This window comes from Sus scrofa, chromosome 11, assembly GCF_054392235.1.
Source record: "Sus scrofa isolate SSC_HxYL_T2T_F1_AM1 chromosome 11, Sscrofa_HxYL_maternal_Yorkshire_Landrace_v2.0, whole genome shotgun sequence".
In the NCBI taxonomy this organism is placed as follows: domain Eukaryota; kingdom Metazoa; phylum Chordata; class Mammalia; order Artiodactyla; family Suidae; genus Sus; species Sus scrofa.
This window is the reverse complement of record NC_139393.1, coordinates 11069349-11096647: the sequence shown is the minus strand read 5'-3', so window position 1 is coordinate 11096647 and position 27299 is coordinate 11069349. Positions and strand designations below refer to the sequence as shown.

The 27299-nt window shown below is 38.3% G+C and overlaps 1 protein-coding gene and 1 long non-coding RNA gene across 12 annotated transcripts in view; one reads left to right on the top strand and one right to left on the bottom strand.

Annotated features, from left to right (window-relative positions):
* RFC3 (replication factor C subunit 3) overlaps positions 1 to 27299 on the bottom strand; it is a 377430-nt gene that overhangs the window by 71639 nt on the left and 278492 nt on the right. For 9 of the 11 annotated variants that reach the window (XR_014818797.1, XR_014818799.1, XR_014818801.1 and 6 more), the window contains 2 exons: positions 16436 to 16513; positions 6712 to 6765 (listed from right to left, as the gene is read on the bottom strand). The gene's annotated coding sequence lies outside the window, so the exon portion shown is untranslated. Of the gene's footprint in view, positions 1 to 5170; positions 6087 to 6711; positions 6766 to 16435; positions 16514 to 27299 lie in introns of those variants that run through there. The other 2 variants (XR_014818805.1, XR_014818795.1) reach the window with 2 other exon arrangements.
* LOC146398523 (uncharacterized) lies at positions 260 to 27181 on the top strand. The gene is made up of 2 exons (XR_014819316.1): positions 260 to 471; positions 23793 to 27181. It is a non-coding gene; the product is annotated as an uncharacterized LOC146398523 (long non-coding RNA).

The following is a 27299-nucleotide window of genomic DNA, read 5'->3' as shown; positions in this document are numbered from 1 at the left end:
CTTGCAATATGACCCTTTTCCACAAAATAGGCCATTACGAAAAGAACATGAATAATTTGTAATAGCCACAAGTTTTCCCTCCCAGTAGTGTCTGTGAGTAATGCCTTAGCTCCAGTTGTAGAACTAAAAAACTTCTCTTCCAATACTAGTCAGCGGGTGAGAGAGGTTCTTTTTACATCCTTGAATTCCTGGAATCTTAGCTCCACCCGCCTGGTACATGAAGCACATTCCAACAGAATGCAGCTTTATTAGCACAGCCATAAACATTTATTGTTTTTATTCATCTGCCTGATTCTTCCCTTTGCCATCTGGAGATGGGCTTTAAAACTTCAGCAGAAAGAAAATTCTCCTCTGTCTCCCTCTTGGAATCACCTTGAAGCCAGGCCTGCTCCACATGGGTCACGTCCTCCAGCCATGGCTGCGCAGCACCACGCAGCCGCACCCACACCCAGGTCAGCCTGCACAAGCCAGGTAAGCCCCTCCTCTCCCTCAGTGCCCACCAGACACACTCAAAAGACAAACTAGCTAGTAGCCTTCCTACTCCCCTTTCCTTCTATTATAGAGAACTGCAGAGCCAGCAACATAATGTGTTATCACATTTACAATCGGAAGGAAGGAAGGAAGGAAGGAAAGGAAAGACAGACAGACAGACAGGGAGGGAGGAAGGAAGGGAGGAAGGGAGGAAGCAAGGGGTGGTGGTGGTGGGATCTGTCCATAAAAAGCTACTGAGAAAGATTCAATGAAGATACCGAAGTCTAAATGAACTTTTGGACAGTTATATCTGGAATCGGCTTAGATTTTCACTGGGCAGAGACGATTCCCGACTCTCTTCTGCAGCATCCTCCCAATGCATGAGAAATGCTGTGAGTGAGTTCTTGGCAACTTTGGAACTCAAAGAAAAAGACAGCAGAAGCACCAACATTTTGCAGCAACTCAGAAATAATTCCTACTGTGAATTATTTACTTCTCTACACCTGGACTGGCCAGTATTTGGTGCACTGCCCTGGCATCCATTCCAAGAGGAGTTATGTTTACTTCATGCGGTAGTAGTCACAGAGTTCTATTTGACCTCATGGTTTCTTCCCAGCAAAATAACCTCCACATTTTAGAAAAGAGAGCCTTCTACCCAATCACGTTTTCTTCACCCCTTTTCAGTATCTATGAAAGCAAAAACAAACTTTACATTTGAACAACTTCAACATCCACTTAAAGGATACAGCATATCAAAATAGAGAATTTTAAGCAAATTCAAACTATGTATTATACAGCTAAGAGTGCAGGGGGAAAAAAATGTGACTCGTTCAATGGCACAGAGTAAAGCTTTAACTTTCGCTGTTCAGTCCTGTCTTTCTATCCTATGCTGACCCTGTTAACATTTTCTCTGGTGGTTTCCATGGGAGCTACTTAATTAACTGCCTTTCTATTTTTTTTGAAAATCCTTGTATTTTATAATTGTCTTAAAATAATACCTTTGAGAGAATACTTTCCACCTACAAAAATATGTAAACAAATATTTTTCAAGTCAGACTTCAAAATATGAATATTCAAATCAGCACATTCCTATGTGGTTTTGCTCTTCAAGGTGTTTTTACAGATAATTGAAATTGTATCAGTTTTTTGACTATTAAGTGATGATTTGGCAAATAGTAATTTTAGTAGCATGACTCGGGCCTTAGGGAGAATGATTTTAAGGTGGTATAATAAATATCTGGAGAAGATTTGGGACCAAACAACAAAGTGTTGATCAAGTAAAGGGTACCTCTGGAGTTCTCGCTGGAGCTTGGCCGGTTAAAAACCTGACTATGCTCTAGGAGGGTGCGGATTTGATCCCTGGCCTCACTCAGTAGGTTAAGGATCCAGTGTTGCCATGAGCTGTGGTGTAGGTCACAGACAAGACTCATAGCTCAGTTCTGGCATGGATGTGGCTGTGGCTGTGGCTGGTAGCTACAGCTCCAATTTGACCCTAGCCTGGGCAACTCCATATGCTGCAGGAGCAGCCCTGCCAGAAAAAAGAAAAAAAGAAAAAGAAAATAAAAAAAAAAAAGTAAAGGATACATACAATTTCCTGTACCACAAAGCTCCAGAAACCTAATTCATAGGGAAGAAAAACATTTCTCTTTTCATTGACAGATTAGCTGATGAGAGACAGTGAGGAAAAAAGTTGGCCTTTGTCTTAACTGTGTCTCAACACAGTAAACAAATGGCCAGTGTCCTGACACGTTCATCCATCTGGGGACGTTTTCACAGCTGATGGGGGTTCCAATGCAGTCGATAGCCACAGCAAGCATGAAAGCAGAAAAACTCACAACCTTGCTAAGATTTGGTTAATTTAAAGTCCAGTTTTGGTTTTGTTTTGTTTTGTTTTGTTTGGTCTTTTTAGGGCCACACCCGAGGTATATGGAGGTTCCCAGGCTAGGGGTTGAATTGGAGCCACAGCTGCCAGCCTACACCATAGCTATATCCACGTGGGATCTGAGCTGCCCCTGCAACCTACACCACAGCTCATGGCAACACTGGGTCCTTAGTCCACTGAGCAAGGCCAGAGATTGAACCCACATCCTCATGGATCCTAGTCGGGTTTGTTAACCGCTGAGTCACGAAGGGAACTCTTAAAAGTTCAGGCTTAATCTTATTACAAATATGACTTATAATGCATTAATGAGATAAATAATTATGATTACTTATTTTGGCAAATTACAGGACCCATGCAGATCTTGCATATTAAAATTATTCATTTACCATTTATTGATCTGAATAACTAGCACATCTCTATTTGATGCTGTGTTAACAAACCCTTATTCCATATGATCATTTATTACTAGTCTTAGGGATATAATACATGATACTCTCACTCCATTATATATGGCTTGATGCTAAAAAAAATGAGTTAGCAGGGTAGCGACTAATTATACCCTATCATATTTAATGGACGGCAATTTTTTGTCTTAGGTAGCAATCTTTCTGACAGCCATCATGTAAGCTCAGATAGTGTTTAACTTTAAACATTCAGATAGTGTTTATCTTTAAATTTTTAGGGGAATATGAACATATCTAAGTCAGCTTTACTTCTATAATTACTGAAAGATAGTCCCCATCTGTCAAAGCATATCAATCCCAGGAAAAGTCACCAAGGAAAGCAAAGACCTCTCAGCATGAGGGTGTTTTAATTAACGTTGTAAGAAAAAGAAAAGTGGCCAATTGAAAAACTAAATGACTAGGAGTTACCTAGACTTTTAAAGTTTCATTTAATAATCTGATGCACATTAAGTTTTGCTAAAATTTGAAACATCAAAACATTGTATGCCCATGCATAATTTAAATACTAATTTATTTTATTCTTGAAGGCGATTCGAGGGCAGGAAATTATAATGAGAGTGAAGTTTCAGCAATGTACCAGTCTCTGATGAGATAAATCTTTTATGCTTTTTCCAGTAGGGTAATTTATTAATGGGCAAACTCATAATGTTTATTATGCCAAAGAGTATTTTTACAAAGTCAAACAGAACAACAATGTTGGTGTTTGGGCTGGAGTAAATTGTGCTTTTTCAAGCAATAAATTGAATTTTTTAAAATCTAAATTATCTCATTTGAGAAAGAGCAACCAGACAGTTAAGTACGAAGCAACAGTCCAAGGGGGCACACATAGGTGTTTCAGAGTCATGCTGTACCAGGAGCAGCAAAAACTAAATAAATAAATAAATAAATAAATAAATAAATAAAGTGTTTGGAAAGCAAGAAGAATGTTTTTAAGGTTGCATGTATTGGAGTCTTGCACAAAGGAGTGACCGATTCATATTTACTGAATTGACTTGAACTGAAATGAATTCAAGGAAGAAAGTGTTCCTTTTCTAATCCTGAGTGCTTTTATAACCAAGTTGGTGAGAACAAGTAAGAGTTCTTAAAATACATTCCCATTAATGGGTCAAGAAGAACCACAGAGGCCTAATTTCCTACTGCTTATTAGAAGAGCTGAAATGCTATTTTTTTTTTTCATTACAAGCATTTAAAGCTTAATGATTTAAAGTCAGATACTTAAGAGTGAAAGCCGCATCTCCACTGCACGTTCATACTTGTTTAGTGGTTTCTAAATCTGTGCTTGTAAACAAAATTATTCTTAGTCATTTGACAACTGCTATTTGTCCTGTAGGAAAATTACTCCCTAAGGAGATGCAAATTGTTTGGTGGTACTTGATGGCTTTGTAGTAATTACCATGCTATCAGATAGCTCAGAATTAAGATAAGACTTGGCATCAAAATTCCATATGGTTGATTCTAAAATAAGACGCTTAGACGGGCAGAATACAAAATGACGTGCATTGAATAAGTAAAATTCTAGGCCAAGTTCATCTCAAACCTGGAGCTATCACAAGTTGGATCTGCAGCAAAGGTCATTTGAATGTCTCGACATTTAATAAATAGTTGAAAAGTTATACATTCAAGGAAGTTGCGGTAAATAACATTAATCGATATACATGACTATTGCTATAATTAAAGTAATCCACAAGCATAGCTACAAGCATATCAATCACAATTTATTACTGCAGGAAAAGATGAGAGGATGGAAAGCAAAGTAAACATTTTCCTAATCAATGAGGGGAACAACGAGGCTAAATCATCCTTCCTCTACGCTTGCCCTCCTGAACGGAGATCACTGAATCCTGTGTGCGCCACTGCCATTTTGTGGAGTATTTCTAATCCTGACTCTCGAGGTTTGAGCCTTTGCTTGATACTCCTCATTTTTTTTTTTTTTTTACAGAAGTATTGATTGAGTGCATGTCAAACCTGCCCTACCTGCTTGGGTTATATTGACAAACAAGAGGTAAAAAGCCCTATTTAAAAAAATATATTTTCAAATAATTTGAGTTATAGGAAAGTTGAAAAGTTTGTACTAAGAAGTCTCTTGTATATTTTTCAACCAGATTACTAAAATATTAATATTTACTATATGTGCACTATCATTCTTTTTCTATATGTTTATATATAAATTTATGTATAGTATATAAATATATTTTATATTTATTTAAATGTATACAGCTATATATCTACATAATGCAATATATAAACATATGTATATAGAGAGACAGAATGATAATGCACAAACATATATTTATATATCTGCTTTATGCAGAAAAATACTTGTGCTAGATAAAATTTATTCAGGCATGCGGTATAGTGCTGTTAACATTATTTACTATTAATGATCAATAATAATATATAATGCACAAGTATATGCTTAATATACTATATAATACACATCATATATAGTATAGTACATATATTATATACTGCATTATATAAAGTATACAACACATCGTATATATAATGTATAGTATCTACAATATATAGTTAAGTCTACATAAACAGAAACACAAGACTATACAGTGACCAGCTGATGAAAATGCAGTCAGAGGCTTGCAGGAAGCGACCCCGTTATTTCGTCTGTGAGCAATGGCTAATTACTGACCAATTCAACATTTATGGAAACTTCAGAGAACATAACTACTGTGAGTAACAAGAATCGATTATAAGTTAGAGTCATCATATCCATTTGTCTTTAAATTGTTCCGTGTGCGTTTCCTAAAATTATGGACATTTTCTTATATACTTAAAACACAAATCGAATCATTAGAACTGATAGTGTTATTATATAATCTACTGACCGTATTCATAGTTCCCCAGTTGTCTCACTGATGCCCATTATAGCAAAATAAAACCATACCTTTTTGTCCTGGTCTACTTCATCACCACCTATTGCATTTTTTAAATCCAGTTTTCTCAGTTTCCTTTAATCTACAACAGTTTCTCTATCTTTCATGGCATTCACATTTTTAAAAGGTTTTAGCCAGTTAGTTTCTTGTCCCTTTATTTGGATTTTACTGATGTTTCCTAGTAGTTAGATCGGGAGTGTCTGGGTAGGAATAATGCGTAAATGATACAGTATCCTTGATGCATCACATTAGGTCTATATGATATAGTCGTTGTCCCAGTACTTGCTTACTTGGATGATATGCTGTCTGTCAGCTGATCCACTGAAAAGTTACTACCTTCCCTGCGTAATGAAGTAGATGTCTTCTGAGAAAAATCTCCTAAAATCATGAAATTAAAATCACAGGAAAAGGAAGTATGAAAAAACATCACATTTTTAGACCCTGATAGTCTCCAAAGAAAATTAAATCATGTAAAATCATAGCGTGTATGCAAGGGTGGAAGACACCATTGTTTTGTTTACAGGCACTTTAACATAAATTGTATTTTTAAGAGGTAGTATATTTTCACTGTTTAAAATTAAAAATGTAATTTTGAGTATTACAGAAGATGGCAGCCATAGCTTTTTTCTTTTTCTTTTTTTTTTGTCTTTTTAGGGCTACACCTGTGGCATATGGAAGTTCCCAGGCTAGGGGTCGAATCAGAGATGTAGCTGCCTGCCTACACCACAGCCACAGCAACACAGGATCAGAGCCACATCTATGACCCTCACCGCAGTTCACAGCAATGCCAGATCCTTAACCAACTGAGTGAGGCCAGGGAACAAACCTGCGCGTCCTCATGGATACTAGTTGGGTTCGTTACCACTGAGTCATGATGGGAACTCCAGCCACAGCATGATTTTTAATCTTCTCAAATTTCCACATAAAAATAGAGCAACCAGGACAACAAACCCCAGATCTATAGCCAATAGCTACAAAAATCTAGGTGACAAAGTGTACTCACGAATCCCCAAAGATGAGCAGGTTTGACAGCTACATACTTGTGTGATATCAGTATCTGTGCGGGAAAAAAAAAACAGAAGAAATCAATAGGGCATCTGATGGAGCTGAGAACACCAAAATAAGTAATTGTCTTCACTGCAAAGTTCAGGGAGCCAATTTGAGAAAAGCAGCTGAAACTGAGAGGGTTTTCACACACTTCAATGGTACATTAGTACAATAGATCTACAGTAAGGTTTGAAAGAGCTATGGTTGTCTGACTTGAACTCTGAAAACTTAAGAGCAAAGCTCCATTCCAGGACAAAGCTACATACAGGGGAAAAAATGGTGCAAAGAGATCTCAGGTTAGTCAGGGCAAGAATGTGAGAAAGTAAAAAATGTAGGTTTAAACGACAATGGGGGGGAGAAATAGAGGGAGATTTCAGAAACAACAGAAAGAGCTCCAGAACATGATGTTGAAAAAAATACCCTGGACCATGCCTTTTTTTTTTTTTTTTCCCCCTAAAAGTTTAGGGAAAATGATTTTACATAAAATTGAACAACAAAGAAGGATCAAAGTCAAATCCCCATAAAATTATGATAAGAACTAAGAGAACAGGATCAAAAAAAAGATCTACCAAAAAATTTTAAATACTGGAAATGCATGGTACAAAATGATGAAAACTATAACCTAATTTTGAAAATAAGCTAAAGGAGATTACTACAATTACATATGACAGAAAAGAAAAAATTAGTCATAATTAGAAATTACTTCAAATGCAGTAGTAGAGGGAGTTCCCGTCATGGCTCAGCAGTTAATGAACCCAACTAGCATCCATGAGGACACAGGTTCAATCCTTGGCACTGCTCAGTGGGTTAAGGTTTTGGCGTTGCTGTGAGCTGTGGTGTAGGTTGCAGACGCAGCTCGGATCCTGTGTTCCTGAGGCTGTGGTCTAGGCCTGTGGCTACAGCTTTGATTGGACCACTAGCCTGGGAACCTCCATATGCAGTGGTGTGGCCCTAGAAAGACAAAAATAAAATAAAAATAATGTGGTAGTAGAAATCACAAAAGAATTAGAAATGAAAGAAGAAAAAATTCACAAACATGTGAGAAGGAACCTAACAGTGAGTAAACAAAGCAGACTATTTTTAAAACATAAGGCAAAGAGGAGAAATTTTTTTTAATTAAAGTGATGAAAAGGATTTGCAAAATGTGACAAATACAGATGATAGACAAAGAAGATCCAAATATATATAATAGTATGCCAAAAAAGGAAGGGCGATAAAAATAAGACTGCAGAACAAATACTAAAGACTGTGCTTTATAAAAACATTCTTGAAATATAAATTTGAAATTGTATATCAAAAAGCATGCTAACATTTTAGGATATTGGCACAAAATAACCAACCCCAAGAAATCCATAGGGAAAGGAAAAAAGATAGGAATTTCAAGTGAAATAAAAAAGTTCCTTGATCTGGCATTGCTGTGGCGTGGGCCAGCAGCTACAGCTCCGATTAGACCCCTAGACTGGGAACCTCCATGTGCCGTGGGTGTGGCCCTAAAAGGACAAAAGACCAAAAAAAAAAAAAAAGTTCCTTGATGACTCATACAAAGGGACTGGGAAAGAAAATCAGAATATCAGTATTTTTGACAAAAGAAGAATGGACTAAGATATTTAAAATACTGAGAAAAAGAGAATGTAAGTCAAGGATTTTTTTTTTCTAGCAAAACTGACATTTAGGTATACAGACTACAGACAAACTACCAGCAGCATACAAGAACTCAAGATACATTTTTATCATGAGACTTTCTTGAGACATATACTGTAGAACAGGTTTCAGGCAATCAAAAATAATTACTGAGATATAAAGGCTAATAGTGAGAATTAAACATCTATTTGCTTATAGAACAAATATTAAATTAGCATAGAATGTGGTATTTATTCCCTAATGAGGAATATTCAATAAAGATATAAAAGAATAGGAGGGTATCTACAAAAATATTTTAACTATATTTAGTGATTTTTGATGCAACATTGGTATTGCTGTTTTAAAAATGTATATCTAGGTTGGGAAAGGTAAGTAGTTGTGTGATTTTAATTCTGTCTTCCTCCATGTCCTTGAAAACTAGAATTCTTGATGTGGGAAGAAATAGTGCAGATTTAAGATGGAAAAGCTTAAGTAAAACCAATGTAGCCTTAAGTGCAAAATGGAAATATTTTACACTTAAATATATTTTCCCCTAGCTACCTCCACTGAAATGGCTCAGAAAAAAAAAAAACAATCAAACCAGTAGCAGTGACTGTGCCAAGTACACATAATCTGCTCCTGAAATACCATCTCTCAGTAGAAGAAAATGGGACTTCCTGGAGAAATGGTTGATTCTATGTTTGGTGCAGGAAATATGCAAGATAGACCAACATAATACACAACAAAGAATGCAACAACAAATACTAGCATTGTGCTGAGGACTCAGACACTCAAAGAGGTTTAAACTGGTCAAAGATGGGACAATTAAAACTTTCAAATAGATTATAACTGCAGTAGATAGAAACTCATTGAATATATTTAAATAAATGACGTTATGTTTAAATAAGTTAACAAGCAATCCATAAATAGCTTAAAAATCTCCTTATTCTCTGGGTAGCACATAAGGGAACAAACTCTTCAATTCAAAAACTGGTAAATAAGGGAGAAGAATTAAACACTTAGCCTACATTTCCAATATGAACTGTTTCACTGGGTGATGAAGTGGTAGGGGTGGAAGTGGGTAAAGTTTCTGTTCATAGAAATATTACAGGTAATAAACAAGAAGAAATGGGAGTTCCCATTGTGGCTCAGTGGTAACGAACCTGACTGGTATTCATGAGGATTTGGGTTCGATCCCTGGCCTTGCTCAGTAGGTTAGAGATCTAGCATTGCCATGAGCCATGGTGTAGGTTGCAGATGCAGCTCAGATCAGATCTTGAGTTGCTGTGGCTGTGGTGTAGGCCAGCAGTTGCAGCTCCAATTAGACCCCTATCCTGGGAACTTCCATATGCCACAGGTGCAGCCCTAATACAGAAAAAACAACCAAGAAAAAACAACCAAGACCTAACCAAGAAGCAATGATAGAATAGATCTGTGTGCCCACTGATGAATTAATTGAGCACTATTAGCAGCTAACATCATAAAAAGTGACAGCCAGATAACAGAAGATCATAATCTTGCCCATAATCTTACCCATGTGGAAGAGAGACTGCATCATGAAATAGCTGCCAAAAATACTGAACCTAGATTTGATAAAGTCTCTGGACCTAACTGCCAATGTCAAGAAAATCGAGAAGACAGATTACAATGGGAAACTATTGCTGGTAAAAGTGTCTGAGAAGAAAAGGTAAGAAGCTCATGAAACCTGTGTTCTGGTGGAGGAGAATTCTTCAGCATGGGTTCTCTGATGCTGCAAGGGAAGTCTAGAGACCAGGCTTGAGGCTCCTGGCTCCCTCTAGTCTGAGTCTCTATGGGTAGAATTACTCTGTGGGTAGTGGTGTCTGTGGATTGGGAAATAATGTCTTGATTAAAATAAGTGAATGTGAGGGAGGAGAAGTGAAGCCCTGTAAGGATGGATATTACTAAGGAAGGAAAAGGAAAAGGCTATGGAGCTGCAGATGTGTCCTTATAGGACAACAAAAGTAACTGCCCTGGCCCTGAACTTGAGGGTGGGACCAGAGGAAGAACTGCATTGCCTCTTCTTTTTACAGCATCATTAAGATCAAATGGTGAAATTAATGTCTTTAACAATATCCCACGTGGCCATGGTTCTGTGGAAGGGAGAGATTCTTGCCCTGGGGACAAAAACAGGATTAGAATCAAAGAGATAGACTGGGCCTTTTTTTTGTTTTTCTCTGCTTTTTCCTCTGTCTTCTCTTTCGTAGAATTTCGTATCTACCTACATATTCTTTATCCCCCATTTTAAAGACAACTTCATGAGGGACCTCTGGATAGAGACTGGGGTTCAGTTCTGATTATGTGAGTCACTTTGGAGAGACAGAGCCAGAAATACTTTCAGCATGAGAGCTGCCCCAAATTGGAGTTTCTCACCTATAGAACTCTAATAAAAACATTTTACACACTGCTTCAGGCAAACCTCTGTCATACGTCTGTGGTTACTGCTACATGTTCAGCCAAGGCACTGTTCTAAACCTGTCCACACTAGTTACCAAAAGCTGTCAAATGAGAAAAAGACAATCGATGGCTTTACAAGTTGTTGCTGAAAACCCTGTCTATAATGATCTTTACTCTCTGAACCCTAGAGCACAAATAAAACCTATCAGATATAACTTGACTTTTAATCATAGTCTATGCTGGCACTGGAGTGGGACAGAAGTGAATCTCAATTTTATTTGTATCAATTTGTATGTGACCTTGAATGAGTTTCTCACTTTGTATCTCTAGTCAACAACTACATTTTTAGGAAGGGTATACATTTAGTGAAATACTGTATATTAAGAATTTAGCTGAATGTCTGATACATGGTAGGCAGTTAAGCATTATTAACTATCATTATCAGAGGTAGTATTTGTTATCATTTCTCCCGCCTTGATTATAAATGCCTAGAGGACAGAGTCATGTTACATAATTTTTTTTAAGTGACCATCACAGAATCAGGAACAGCACTATTGTGCTGCCAAGTGGAAACATGAACTCAAGCACGTCTACATTTTGGGGGATATTTTTAAAGGTGATACTCCACCTAGAACTGGAAACATGGATCCCAAGGCCATTTTACTTTCTCTCCATTGTCTCCTGCCACCCCAGGGACTTTGGCCCATCAGTATTATACCCCTTTCAACTACTGAAATGCATTCTCTGGAAGCTCCTCCCTTTCCTCTAGAACGGGCTCATTTCTCTACATCAAAAAAACCCCATCTCATAGCCTTTTTTTCTCATGATGGCATTCCATTTCTCTCTTTATTCGTGTCCTCGGATATGATGCACTATTTTCCCACAGGTATTGCCATTATATTTGCATCATTCAATCGCTTTTTGTTACTTAGAGGCTGCTCTATCCATATACTGAAAATACTCATTCATCTCTCACTAGTAATCTCTGATTTATCCAATCCAAAGTCTTCTTTATAGTCTTCCTTCTCTATAAACTCTGAATATGTGATATTGTTGACTTTTATTTTCATCTTATCTTTTCCATCTCATTTTGTTTCTATGCCAAAATTTTCTCTATATTATTATTATTATTATTATTATTATTTTTGGTATTTTTGTCTTTTTAGGGCTGCACCCGCAGCATATGGAGGTTCCCAGGCTAGGGGGTCAAATCAGAGCTGAAGCCGCCGGCCTATACCACAGCCACAGCAACGCAGGATCTGAGCCATGTCTGCAACCTACACCACAGCTCACGGCAACACCAGATCCTTAACTCACTCAGCAAGGCCAGGGATCAAACCCACATCCTCATAGATGTTAGTTGGGTTTGTTAACCACTCAGCCACAATGGAACTCCTTCTCTGTATTCTTGAGTTTCACAGACTATCCCTTCCTAGGTCACATACCAAGTAAATTTTAAATGGGTCTTTTCTCAGACAACTTCTGTTTTCTCTAAGCATTTGCTTATTTTACAATTCACTTTACATCAATACAGATAATTCTAAAATCAGTGTTTCACTCTTTATTTGTGGTTGTGATTGCAGCTATCAATATCCTGGCATACTGGGCTAACTTTGGTACCGAAATATTAACATTTTTGATGTTATATGCCATTATTTTGGTATTTTTAAAATCTGAGTTACTATGTATTAAAATGAGCTCATAGAGCTATATACTGCATTAAATTTGGAATCAAATAGGAACTGATCATGAAAGCATCATGACACCAATGATCATGCTTAAAACTCATTTAAGCTATTTCATTATTTTAATTCTAATTTCACAGGTTATTTACGAAATTTTCATCTTTTCTTATATATATTAAATTATCTCTAGATTATTTATAATACCTAATATAATGTAAGTGTTCTATAAATAATTACTGGCATATGGCAAATTCAAGTTTTGCTTTTGGAAGCATTTTGAAATTTTTTTCAGATATTTTCAATCATAGTTGATTGAATCCATGAATGAGGAACCCACAGATACAGAGGGCCAACTATACAGTATATTGTTAAACTGTAATGGTGGTGTGTAAATGACATTTAATTCTAGTATAAAAGTTAAAGGACAAAAAACATTAAAAATAATTATGACTATAAACATTTGTTAATGGATTCACACTATAAAAACTGAAATGTAATATCAAAAACAAAGTTTTGAGGATAAAAGTGAAGAGTTTTGGTATGTGCTTTGAATTAATGTGTATCAGATTAAAACAGACATTATATCTATAAAAATTTTATGTAACTTTCATGTTACCTCATGGCAACATAAAAAGTTTATATCTAATGATAACAAAGTAAATATCAATAGAAGATACACAAAAGAAAAAGGAAGCAAACATGTTATTACAAAAAAATAACAAATCACAAAGAAGACAGCAAAAGAGGAAAAGAAGGACAAAAGAACTACCTGACAGGCAGAAAACAAGTCAAGAGAAATAGTAAATTCTTATCTATCAATAATTATATTAAATATAAATGGATTAAACTTCCAAATCAAAAAATGTAGAGTGGTTGATCAAATTTTTAAAAACAAATTCAACCATATGCTGTCTGTAAAAGACTCAGTTTAGGTTTAAGGTCAGTCACAGGCTGAAAATGAAGGGATGGAAAAATATATTCCATGCAAATTGTGACAACTGCAAATAAACATGCACCCAATATCAGAGTACCCAAATATATAAAGAAAACATTGACAAATCTCGAGGGGAAAATACAGTGATTTTATAATTACAGTACACTTCAATGACCCACTTTCATATGTGGACATAATATCCAGACAGAAAATCAAAAAGAAACAGCAGTCTTGAACAACAGCATAGACCAAATGGGCCTAACAGACAATCCATATATACAGAACATATACAGAACACTCTACCCAAGAGCAGCAGAATACACATTCATATCAAGTGCACATGCAACATTCTCTAGGCTGAATCACATGTTAGTCCCTGAAATAAATCTCATCAAATTTAAGAAGACTGAAATCATACTGAATATTATTTTCTAGCCAAAATGGATGGATAGTAACTAGAAACAATAAACGGAAAACTGAAAAATTTACAAACATGTAGAAATGAACAACATACTCTTGAAAAACCAAGAAGTCGAAAAACCAGAAGAGAAATTTATAAATATTTTAACATGAATGAAGCAGAAAAAATAACATACCAAAACTCATGGGATACAAAGCCAAAAAAATACTAAGAGAAATGTTCAAAGCGAAAATGCCTACATTAAACAAAGAAACAAAAAAAATACACCTCAAATAAACAACCTAACCTTACACTACAAGGAACAGGAAAGAGAAGAAAAAAATTAAGGCCAAAGTTAGTATAAGGAATGAAGTGATAAAGGTTAGAGAAGAAATAAGTGAAGTAGAAAATAGAAAAATAAGTGGAAGACTTGCTTTTTGAAAAGATAAACAAAGTTACAAAATCTTAGCCAGACTAAGAAAAAGAACAATATTATATAAATTTAGAAATGAAAGAGGAGACATTATAAATAATGCCACACAAATATAAAGTATCATAAGAGACTGCTACAAATAATTATGAACTAAAAACTGGATAATCTAAGATAAATGGATAAATTCTTAGAAACATACAACCTACCAAGACTGAATCATGAAGAACTAGAATATCTGAACAGACTAATAATGAATAAGGAGATTTAGTCAGTAATCAAACAATTACCAACAAAGAAAAGTTTAGGACAAAATGACCTCACTGGTGAAATTCCCTCAAATATTTAAAGAATAACTACCACTAATCCTTCTTAAATGCTTCCAAATATTGAAGAAGAGGAATACTTTCAAATAAAATCCTTAAATTTATAAGGTGAGCATTACCTTGATACCAAAGCCCCAAAGACACTGCAAAGAAAGAAACCAAACAACGACAGACCAATATCTCTGATAAACATAGATGCAAAAATTCTCAACAAAATACTTGCAAGCCAAATGCAGTATCATACTGAAAGGATCCCACAGCATGACCAAGTGGACTTCATCACCCATATGCAAGGATAGTTTGACACACACAAATCAATGAACACGATGCACCACATTAACAGAATGATGTATCAAAAGCATGTGATCATTTCAATAGACGTAAGAAAAACCATTTGACAAAAGTCAACACCCTTCCATGGTAAAAATCCTCAACAAACTATGTATAGAAGGAATGTACCTCAACATAATAAAAGCCATATATGAAGAGCCCACATCTTACATCATACTCAATGGTGAAAATAGAAAGTTTTTCTGGTAAGATCAGAAACAAGGGAAGAATGTTCTCTCTCACCATTTCTCTTCAACATAGTACTAGAAATCCTAACCAAATCCATTAGTGAATTAAAGAAATAAAAAGCCACTCCAAATTGTAAAGAACTAAAATAATATGTTTGCAGATAACATGATCATATATGCAGAAAACCCTAAAGACTAAACAATAACAACAAAAATTTTCCACTAATAATTCAGTGAAATTGTAGGCTACAAAATCAATATACAAAAAATAACTGGGTTTATATACTCTAATAATAAACTATCTGAAAAGGAAAACTTTTTAAAAAAATCCAATTTATGATAGTTTCAAAAGTAATAAAATTCTTTTTTTTTTTTTTTTTTTTTTTTTTTTTGTCTTTTGTCTTTTGTTGTTGTTGCTATTTCTTGGGCTGCTCCCGCGGCATATGGAGGTTCCCAGGCTAGGGGTTGAATCGGAGCTGTAGTCACCGGCCTACGCCAGAGCCACAGCAACGCGGGATCCGAGCCGCGTCTGCAATCTACACCACAGCTCACGGCAATGCCGGATCGTTAACCCACTGAGCAAGGGCAGGGACCGAACCCGCAACCTCATGGTTCCTAGTCGGATTCGTTAACCACTGCGCCATGACGGGAACTCCAATAAAATTCTTAGGGATAAATTTAATCAAGGATATAAAGTACTTCTACATGGAAAACTATATAACATTTATGAAAAAATTAAAGTGATAAAGCTTAATGGAAAAAGCATTAATGTTCATGGATTGGAAGAATTAATATTGTTAAAAATGGACACACTACCCATAGCATTCTACAAATTCATTGCAATCATATCAAAATTCCAACAGCATTTTGTTTTCTTTTTTAGGGCTGCACCTGTGGCATATGGAAGTACCCAGGCCAGGGGTCCACTGGAGCTACAGCTGCTGGCCTGTGCCACAGCCATGGCAATGCTAGACCCAAGCTGCATCTGCATTCTACATCACGGCTCATGGCAACCTGGGATCCTTTAACCCACTGAGGGGTACCCACTCATGGATACTAATTGGGTTTGTTACCACTGAGCCACAACAGGAACTCCCCCAACAGCATTTTTTACAGAAATAGAGGAAACTATCATAAAGTTTCTATGGGATCACAAAAGACTCTGAATAATCAAAGCAATCTTGAGAGAGAAGAACAAAGTGAGAAGCATCACACTTTCTAATTTCAAAATATACCACAAAAAACCCCCCAGTAATTAAAATACTATGGTACTGGCATAAACACAAACATACAGACCAACAGAAAAGACTAGAGAGTCCAGAATTAAACCCGCATATATATGGTCAACTGACCTTTAGCAAGGGTGCCACAAATACACAATGGGAACAGGATAATCTCTTCAACAAACGATGCTACGGAAACATCTCCACCTGCAAAAGAATGAAGTTGCACCCTTATTTTACACTTCACACAAAAATCAACTCCAAGTTGATTAAATATGCAAACACAATTCTTGAATACCCAAAACTATTAGAGGAAAACTTGGGGGAAAACTTCAAGACACCAGTCCAGGAAATAATTTTTTGGGTTATGACACCAAAAGCACAAACAACAAATGCAAAAATAAACAAGTGGAGCTATATCAAATAAAAAAGCTTCTGCATAGCAAAGGAAATAATAAAATTTAAAAACACAACATATGGAGTGGGGAGAAATATTTCCAAACCACTGATGAGCAGCTAATACCAAATTATATAAGGAACTCCTACAATTCAATAGCAAAAACAAACAAAAAGCTCCAAATAAGCTAATTTTAAAATAGGCAAAGATACTGAAGAGATATTTCTCCAAAGAAGATATACAAATGACCAAAGAGTATATGGAAAGATGTTCAACATCACTAATCATCTGGAAAATGCTATAACCTCATAGTAGTTAGAATGGCTATTATGAAAACTAGTAAAAGATTAGGGCTGGTGAAGATGTGGAGAAATTGTAACTCTTGTACACTGTGAGTGGGAATGTGAAGGTGGGCAGGTGCTATGGGCAACATTATGGAGGTTCCTCAAAATGTTTAAAAAAGAACTACCTTTTCATCCAACCTTATTTCCAAGTACATATCCAAAAAACTGAATTCATGATTTCAAAAAGATATTTGCACTCCCACGTTTAGTGCAGCATTATTTACAGTAGCTAAGGTAGGGAAACCACTTAAATATCCATTAACAGATGACCGGATAAATAAACTTGATCTACACAAACATGAATTATTATTCAGTCTTTAAAAAGGAGGAAATTCTGACCTTTTTGATAAAATGTATAGATCTGGAGGGCATTATTATAAGTGAAATTAGACAGTAGCAGAAGGACGAATACTGCATGATTCTACCCATATGAGGTATCTAAATTATCCACACTCGCAGAAACAGAGTAGAATGGCAGTTATCAGGGTCAGGGGAAGGGAGAAATGGGAAGTTGCTTTTTTTTAATTCTTTTTTTATTACTCAATGAATTTATTACATTTAAAGTTGTACAATGATCATCACAATCCAATTTTATAGGATTTCCGTTCCACAACCCCAGCTTTTTATGGGTATAGCATTCAATTATACAAGTTGAATGGGTTCTCAAGATCTGAAGTACAACACTGTCTATAAGAAACAATATTACATTGCACACTTAAAAATTTGTTGAGAGTGTAGATCTGAGGGAAGTGTTCTTATCACAATTAAAAAAAAAATTCTAGTACTAATGTCCCAGGATCTGAGTCTCCATCTTAAATTTTTTGAGTTTCCTTCCCCCAAGAGGTTTTTGAGAAGGATGATGCAGAGAGAACCCAGACAGAGTTCCCTAGGTGAGATGCCTGTGGTGTTTGTCTCCCTACGCCAGGACATTCTTGATTTAGCTTCTTCCAGCATCGCCCAACCTGTTCACCCAGACAGGGAGGGTGCCCACTAAAGACAGTGTCTCCTAGAGTGACACATAACATCAGATTGTGCACCTGCTGCTTGGTTTCCCCAGCTCTACTTTAGGGAACTACTCAGGATCAAGAGTTCTTCCAACCATTCCTCAAGCCTTGGAGAAAAGAAATCTAGACAAAGCTGCAGCTCTGTGCCTTCCCCTTGACCTGTCTCTGACCTCCCACCTGTAAACAGAAATAAGAATCATATTTTTCTCTTAGACTGAGTATGTAAAAATACCAGAGCCTCTCTTCTTGGAGAAAGGCATGTCTCCACAGGTCTCATCGTTAATAGATTGTCAGGGCACACAGACCCCGAACTTAACTCAATAAATGGAGTCACTGACCACATCCCTTATCTCAGCAGAAGCTGAAGATAATTATATCGTCTGTGTGAGAAAAATCAAATCAGTGCCCGGTGCGAGGAGGTGTAAAGTGAGCTTGATGGTGCCGCAGTAGGAAGAACATTACTCATTGTGACACACTTTCTTCTCCCTAGGAGGTGATAATGCAGCTGTTATTACTTTTTATAATTCAGCCTAGAACTGCTAAGACAGATTTTTATTCAAGGATTTAACAAATTCAAAATAATGGAGCATACTAATAGACCAAATTGTACATGCAGTCAATACAATCTTACTTAGACAGCGGACTTGCACTATGGTTTTTAACATGAGGTGATCTATTGGGATAATGAAATTTTTAGCCCTTGGTTTTTAATTTTAAGAATATTATTATTTTGCATTCAAATCTATGAGAATTACAACAGGACTTTATAAATGCTAAGCTCTTGCTGGTATGATTTAAATTCAAATACAGATACATGGGCTCATTTTTATTAAACAAACTGACTATAACCAAGAGTTTCCTTTTCCATTTCCCTTCAATATTTACTGCCCAACCCTGGCACGAACCCAGAAATGAGAGGAGATATACATGTAACCTTAATTAAAACTGGCAGGGAGGCTATGAAAATTGTGTGTGTGTGTATAAAGAGGCAGAGGAAGGGCATTTATAGGTTTGCTTAAAATTTATAGAAAAGAAGAAGAGTGGAAAACATACACAATAAACCAGACAGCAGAGTACTAGTCTAGAGTCAAGAACTTTTAACTGAAAACCATCACTAATGAACATAAAGGCATTTAAATGTTTCTATTTTGGTTTCAATTGAAACCAAAATGTTACATATTTTAAAATGGAAATAATGCTCCCTCAAGAAGCTTCAGATCTCATCAGCAGAAAATACTGTGAGCTCCATTTATAAAATGGCTTTAACTTTTTCAAAGCATTTTTCAACCTATGCAATTTTCTTTTATTTCTACAACTTCCTGACAGGCAGGTCAAACAATATGATTAGCCACTTTGCCCTTCATGGGACCAAGACACGTAAGAGAGAAGTCAGTATCTACTGAAGTATCAGTATTTTTTACTAGCTATGTACTGAATCTCTTTTAATTTCCCAAGTGAGCCTGTACTATGGTAGGTAATACTATGCAGCTATTATTATTTTGATTTCAGCCAGGTACTCTTAGGCCTAGAAATCTTAAGTTATTTGCCCAATATGACAAAGCCAGTAGGTGCTGCAAACGAAGATTTAAAACCCAGATTAGTCTAATTCCAAAATCTACTATATCAGGCTGTTTGCATTGACTATTAAGAGAACATATTACCAAAGAGGGTCAAGGCAGTTCCTGTTATGGCTCAGCAGTAAGGAACCCAACTAGTATCCATGAGGATGCGGATTCGATCCCTGGCCTTCCTCAGTGGATTAAGGATCCAGTATTATTGAGAGCTGTGGTGTAAGTTGCAGATGCAGCTTGGGTCCAGCATTGCTATGGCTGTAGCTCTGATTCAACCTGTAGCCTGGGAATTTCCATATGCGGCAGGTGCAGCCCTTAAAAAAAAAAAAAGTCAAACTATTGAGCTGAGTAGCCTTAAAAGGATTCCGGCTTCCTGAATTATAGTGCTATGTGGAAGTAGAGAAATAAAGATCCAATATAATAAAGTGTTTAGGCAAAGATTATATGTCTTAGATTCAAACTACAATAACTGTCAAGTATCAGAGAAATTCAGTTGTAATTATGAAAGGGTATGGAGTTTTGAGATGTTTTATATTTGAATCTTAAAGAACAAGTGAGCAAGACTGTTCAAAAGTTCCAGGAGGATTATTGTAACTTCAATTTTACTTTTATTTTTTTTTTATTTTTTGTCTTCTTGTCTTTTTAGGGCCACGCCCGTGGCATTTGGAGGTTCCCGGACTAGGGGTCGAATTGGAGCTACAGCTGCCAGCCTACGCCAGAGCCACAGCAACGGAGGATCCAAGCTGTGTCTGCGACCTACACCATCGCTCACAGTAATGCCGGCTCCTTAACCCACTGAGCAAGGCCAGGGATCGAACCCACATCCTCATGGATTTAGTTGGGTTCATTAACCGCTGAGCCACTATGGGAACTCTCCAATTCTACTTATTATTAAAACAGTGTTTCTCAAACTTCGGTGCACATCTGGGTCATTTGGGGAGCTTGCTAAAAATACAGATGCTACAAATCAGCTTGTAGAAATTTAGTCTAACATAGTGTTTTCTGAATGGTAATCTGAGGAACCAAAATATGACCTGGGAAAAAAAGGTTTTCATGGACAAGTAAGTGTGGGAAATGATGCTTTGTGTAAATCCTCCGAGTTGATCTGATATACTAATGAGCTTGAAATGTGTGCGCTCACAGGAGGGACTGTGTACAGGAGATAGAGTCTTAGAGGCAGGATAGCCCCGGCAGGGGAGGAGCGCAGAGGCTTTAAGTCTCTGAGCTGTGGAGGAAAGAAAGACTTGTGAGCACTGAGTTAAAACAAGATCAGAGGCCGACAGATATTGATTTGTGCATCAGACTGAAAGCCAGAGGCAAAAATAATGCTTTGGTCAAGAGATGCAGAGAGGGGAGGAGGTAGAGAGGAGGTACAGAAGCTGAACGGTTCAGGCTCTTAATCCAGGAAATGGATTTGAGGTGCTTTAGTGTGTGTGATGCTGCCTCGGGGTGAGTGTAGCAGGCAGTCAAGCGGGGTCACTTGTAGTCAGCCACACAGATGCTACCTCGCTTTAAGGTCTGGCTCAGGGTTTTGACAAGGGAAGCTTTCCCTGAATATCCTGGTCACCCTTCCCCAGGCATTTCTTGTTTTTAAACGGTCTTTGCCTTTAAGTTTTCCAATTTCCTCCTTTTTACTGGATTTTGTGTCATCTGTTATTGGTCAGTAAGTCTCTGATGTGTGCTTTTCTTGCTAATTATACTGTAAATTTTGTGACGGCGGCAATCAGATCTTACACTTCTCAGTGACTCCCTAACGCCTAGGATGATGACAGCAGCTGTTTTGCTTCTCAGGTGCGTATAATAAACCACCTCAAAACAAGTGGCTTCAGGCACTAACTATTTGTGACTTCCCACGGTTCTGTGGGTTTACTGGGTGGTTTTCCACCTGCAGCTCTGGGACGGCTCAGAGGACCAACATGTGCCCACTCATAAGACTGGCAGCTGGTGGTGGCAGGGCCAGCTTCACTGGGCACACGTGTGATCTCCGCAGTCACATAAGGCCCCGTGCTTAAAAGGGTTCCACACTCGGGGTTTAACGCTCTCTGGTTGCCATCCTGGAATTCGTAAAGATGTTTCTTTGTGTTTGAATCTGGTACGTGAAGAAGGAAGGAACAATGGAGTATGTGTGTCCCAGGGATTCAGAACCTTGGTGCGTGTGCAGTCTCATCTCTCAACATCTTCTTGAAGCCCCAGGATAATTCCTTGGCTGCCTGCCTTCTCCTTCCTTGGCTTTTTGGGCCCCACACTGTCTATTCCTTCCCACACCTGCCCCATGACCCCTCTTGCCCTCTGCCTTGTCACATCTGTGAGTGGAAGGCAGGGTTCTGCTATTGCCCTCTGCTCCTGGCGGAAGCCTGGGAGCCGACGTGGAGACCAAGGGGCTGTCATCTTAGGTCATGCAGCATCTGGGTTCTGAGTGTTTCCAATTATGGAGATTGCAGTCCCTTGGGGTTACCCATCCACTGTGCAATGGGGTTCAGGAATGCTACCCCAGAATATGGCACTGTGGCATATTATCTTGACCTGAAAGAATTTTTTAAATAGTAGAAGCAGGCAAGTCACTCTGATCTGCCTCCCCCCAGCCTTTCCCTAAAACCACTCTTAAAACTCCCAGGTGAAAGACACCCTCCCTGGATCAGGAGGAAGGAAGACATTCCTGTCACCAGACACGGATCTGCGGCCAAGAAATCTCTACAAACTTTCTTAAACTAGCCCTTGTCTTCGTAGTTACTCCTTCCCCATGCAGCCCAGACTCCTTTGTTTTGTCAGTTCTTCACAAATGTATTGCTTCTTTATGTACAAGGTATGAAAGCTTCCTGCTCTGATCACTTCCCAAGTCTTCATTCTCTTGTGAAAGTTCCCATGTACATACAAAAAATTAATACAATTTGTATGCTTTTCCCCTGTTAATCTTTCTTTATCAGTGTCATTTCCAGACCCAACCAGGTTCCCTAAGAGGATCAAGGAAAACATTTTCCTTTGCTACAGGGTGCTGGGCCGGAGGGAAGGGAGACTGAATTTGACCCTGGCTGGGGACTACGTTCTCATTCTGCCCTGGACCCTGCCAATGATACAGCTGGCCCTGGGTGCTAGTCTGCTTTCCTAGCACTGGAGGGAATCTTTGTTCTCCTCCACACAGGCCTTCTCACGTTCTAGCAACTGGATTCTGGGAGTTCCAAGATACCAACGCAGTGATCTCTTAAGGATCACTCTTGGAGGCTGAGCTGAATCACTTTTACATGTTTTATTTTATTTAATTTATGTTATATTATTTTATTTTGCTTTTGGGGGGCCACGCCCACCTCATATGGAGGTTCCCAGACTAGGGGTCCAATTGGAGCTACAGCGGCCAGCCTACACCACAGCCACAGCCACACCAGATCAGAGCCATGTCTGTGACCTTCACCACAGCTCACAGCAATGCCGGATCCTTAACCCACTAAGCAAGGCCAGGGATTGAACCTGCAACCTCACGGTTCCTAGTCAGATTCAGTTCTACTGTGCCACGACAGGAATGCCTTTTTTTTTTTCTTTTTTGGGCTGCACCTGCGGCATACTTTTACATATTTCTATTTATTAAACAGTCCCAGGACTAGCCTGGAATCGAGGGGAGAGGAAATATGCTCCACCCTGTGTAGGAGCATTGGCAAGGGCACAGGCGGAAGAGCATGTGGATCAGGAGAGACCGTGAGACACTCAGGCTGCCATTCAGCTGAAAGCATCAAAGAGTATAACGGCGGGGAACATGGCCTCAGAGTCAGTCCAATGGGGGTTCACATCTTTGCTCCCCCGCTGCCTACCAGCTAAATTTACTTAGTTCCTCTCAGCTTTAGTTTCCTCATCTGTAACATAAGGGTTGTGGTGAGGGTTAAATATGATATGCACCGTGCTTGGCCCCAACTCAACACTCAACAGATGGCAGCTACTGTCACAATGGATTCACAGAGATCCTTCCCACAGTAAACACCTTTCCATGACAGGCTTATCATTCGTTCCTTTGGCTAATAAAATGCTTGATGCTGTTTGGAAGCCAAGTTGGCTAGGGCTAACTGCTTCTTGACATGGGTGCTCACTCACTCGTGGATACTGAGAAGTGTTCTGTGTTAAGGAAAACACGGAAATCTGATGGAGACAACATGTGAACATAAAACGCTTTTTTTTTTTTTCCAGAACGTGACGGACAGTCAGTTCAAACAGGAGAGAGAATGTGAAGATGCTAAGCCCCCTTCTCGGACGTCAGGGCCCCGGGAAGGGGAAGGAGGAGAATCTGGGCACTGAAGACACACCTCTCCTCCTGAACAAGCCGTGATGAAGCAATAGGCATTGGGTGACTGATCTTTAGTTGAATTTAAAATAGTGCAGCAGAAACCCCCTCAGCAAACGTTAAAGAAATTTGATCTTTTATCACCTTCTATTTATTTTCTGACATGATATGATATGCAAACAACTGTTGCTAAACCTGAGAAGCTCTGACCTTTAGTTTCTATCCAAGCACTTCACAGTAGTAAAAAGAACATATGCCTCCTCGGTGAACAACAAAAACTCATTCTCCTCTAAGCCCCGAACTTTCCTTTGAGTAAAAATAATCATAGTGCTGATAATAAAATTAATACAGGCTCTCAGGAAATCTATCATTGTTATAACTGAAAATGAACCAATGAAGAAAAAGGTGAAGAGAGACCCTTCTGGCTAAATTGACCGAAACACTCTGCAACAATGGAGAATAATAAAATACAATTAAGACTGAAAGTGACCTGAGGCTTTAAGTATCAGAGTACTTAATGGGATATGAAGACCATGGAAAGGTCGGCAGCTCAGACGTGACCTCCTGGTTAGAGTAATACAGGTTAAAAACCCGTCCTCCTCCCTGCCTCCCTCCAAAAAACCTTGTCGGAACCTTTTTCAGCGTAACTTAACGTTTGTGAAATGTAAATTGCTGCTCAATTTGTATTAAAATTCAACAGATTTTTTCATTTATTAAATTGACAAAAATTTCTATAAGGTAACCATCAATACAGGCAAAGGCGTGGTGAAAGAAGGAGTTCACATTTCTGAAAAGTAATCAGCCCACTCTATCAAGTAGCTCGAGAAAGTTCCTAACTTTGTAGCTAACAAGTATCCTTAAAACAAACAAACAAAGACTTGAAAACAAATTAAGAGCGTCAAAAATAGATGTGTGCAAAAAAAGTTCACACTGACACACACACAAAATAGGAGAATGGTTTAATTACAGCACATCCCAGATAAGAAATATGCTGCCACTTAAAACTAGGTTTTAGAAGACACTTAATGACATAGGGAAAAAAATCTCATAAAATGATATTCGGTAAAAAAGACAAAAAAAGGTAGATATGAAATTACAGAACATTACTCTTTTCAATAAGTGCCTTGAAAGAAAGCAAGTGGAAGATGCAGAGACACAAAGATGAGTTGAGAAAGCATGCAGATTGCTCCAGACAAACCCTGGCCTTAAGAACCTCCAGGTGACGGGACTCAGCTCCAAAGAGGTGAGGTAGAGACAGTGGGAGCCGGAGCCCACCCCGGGAGCGGCGCTGGGGTGAAGGGGCTCTTCAGTTGCTGCTTGCCTGGGACTGAGAATTGGTTCTGTGGTAAAGGGGGCAGGGCCTTGGCCAGCAGTGCATCTAGAAGGTGTGCTATGAACAAAGGGGCTCTAGCTGGGATTGTTGCCAAGGGGTCCACCCTAAGGGGGACCGTGAAGGACCTTCTCTAAAGAAAGCCAACTGAGCACGTTGTAATTTAACAGCTATTTCTACCGGAAGTTCCGCTTGGTAATGCCCACGGATCGGCATTGCGCTGACTCTAAATTTGCCCATCCAATTGTTGTTTTCCATTCATTAAAAAGGCTTTGTGGTATACGAGGAAAAGGTCAACAAATTTCACTGGAAGAGTCCAGACCTTCTGATAGTATGGTTTATTCTGGAATATCCAAGGAGTGTTCAATGTTGATCACAAGAGGCCAAGCATCTTCACAATCAACATATTAATCTGATATTTTCCAATCCCTCTTAGGAAACTCCGGATTTAAATGATAGGGTGCTGTCTGTTATCAATTCCAAATATACAGTGTAGAAATATAGTGGAATGAAAATTCACAAACCCAGCGTTTTTGCCACAGAGACTTTAAAACGCTAATGAATATGTCACTTGGATTTTACATTGATGAGGTGAAGCCACTGCAACTCAAATAAACATCTTCTGAGGGGTATGGGCTGGAAGATGACTACAAAATAACACATGCAAATTGCATGCATTCTCTGAAGAAAAAAACTAGAACATTGCTTAGTTAAATATTCATAAAATAATGTCTTAAAATGTTCAGCTTTATATGCTGGCTTACATTCTGCAAATAAAGGTGTTATGAGAATTATGGTATATTTTAATCTCTAGTTTGGAAGTAAGTATGGTGTAAATCTTATACAGGTAATGCTATAGTCAAATAATATCACTACGGTCTCTCCTACAGCCAAGAGGTTGTCCTCAGTTTTGCCCCAAATCCCTGTTCATGGCTGAACAATGCATTCATTCAGCAGCCAAAACTACTTATTGAGTGCCTACAATGTACTGTGCATCGGAGTGGATGGTGAGTAGGATGCTGTGGTCCCTGGGCTTCTCTAGGTTACTCTCTAGATGACAAACGCAAGCAATGAATAAATAAAATAGTTACCAAAGGTGACGAGAATGACGAAGAAATAGCTAGTTTAGACTTGGAATGCTGATATGGTAGTAAGTGCCAAACTTGTAATTTAGAAGTATTTTTTCCAAATTACCTTAGAAAAGTCTTGCTGTATGGAGGACTCAGATCCCAGAGCCTACAGTCCCATATGTGGCTGACGGCTTTCGAGTAATGGTTAGATTTGTTTAACAGTTTAGTGCTCTAGTTTGAGACATATTACATGTCTGGAAAGTCTATGCTGAAGCCCAGTGTATCTTGGGACAGGCATAGGTTTTGCTGGTGCCCTGTGGGACTAATCATTGGGTCTAACTGAGGCTAAAACCAGAATGGGCACTGGATCTCACTCTTGGGGACCAGGCTGGATTTCTTTTCCAGTGCTTATTGTTCAGTTACACACCATCACATGAGGCAACTTCAGCCTCAACGGTTCTGTCTTCTCTATCCTCTTCAACCAGCACGTGTTCAGGTGAGCTGTAGATGAACCAGTTCTTCGGCCTCTTTTCCCGTTATTTATGTTCTTGTTGCCCCTTTCTCTCCCTTCTACCTACCAACTCATCAAAGTAACAGAAGTTGGCCATCTGATATGGTCCTTCTCAAAGGGAGCTTCTTGGCCTGGAATCCTGGAACAGTGGCTCTCAAGAGAGGGGAGAAGGGGTGAAAAGTAGAAGGCTGAACAAAGAGGATGATTAGGGTCAGGTGGTAGAGGAAAACATCAAATGTCAGTGAGGAAAAGTGTGTCTATTTGTTTTTTTGTTTCTCAATATTCGGTTACTGTAAGCAGCAGGTTTCCTGTTTATGCTAAATAATTCTGAATGTGTCTCCTCACCCTCTGAGCCTGGTTCAAATAAAAAATTCAAACATCACAGTTGTTCCTTAAAAGTGCAAACCTACACTAACCTAGAAGGGGTTTCCAAATAGGATGGTCCTAGAACCAACCAAGATACAACCTGTTTTGAGACTGCTTTGGCAATGTGCGTAGAAAG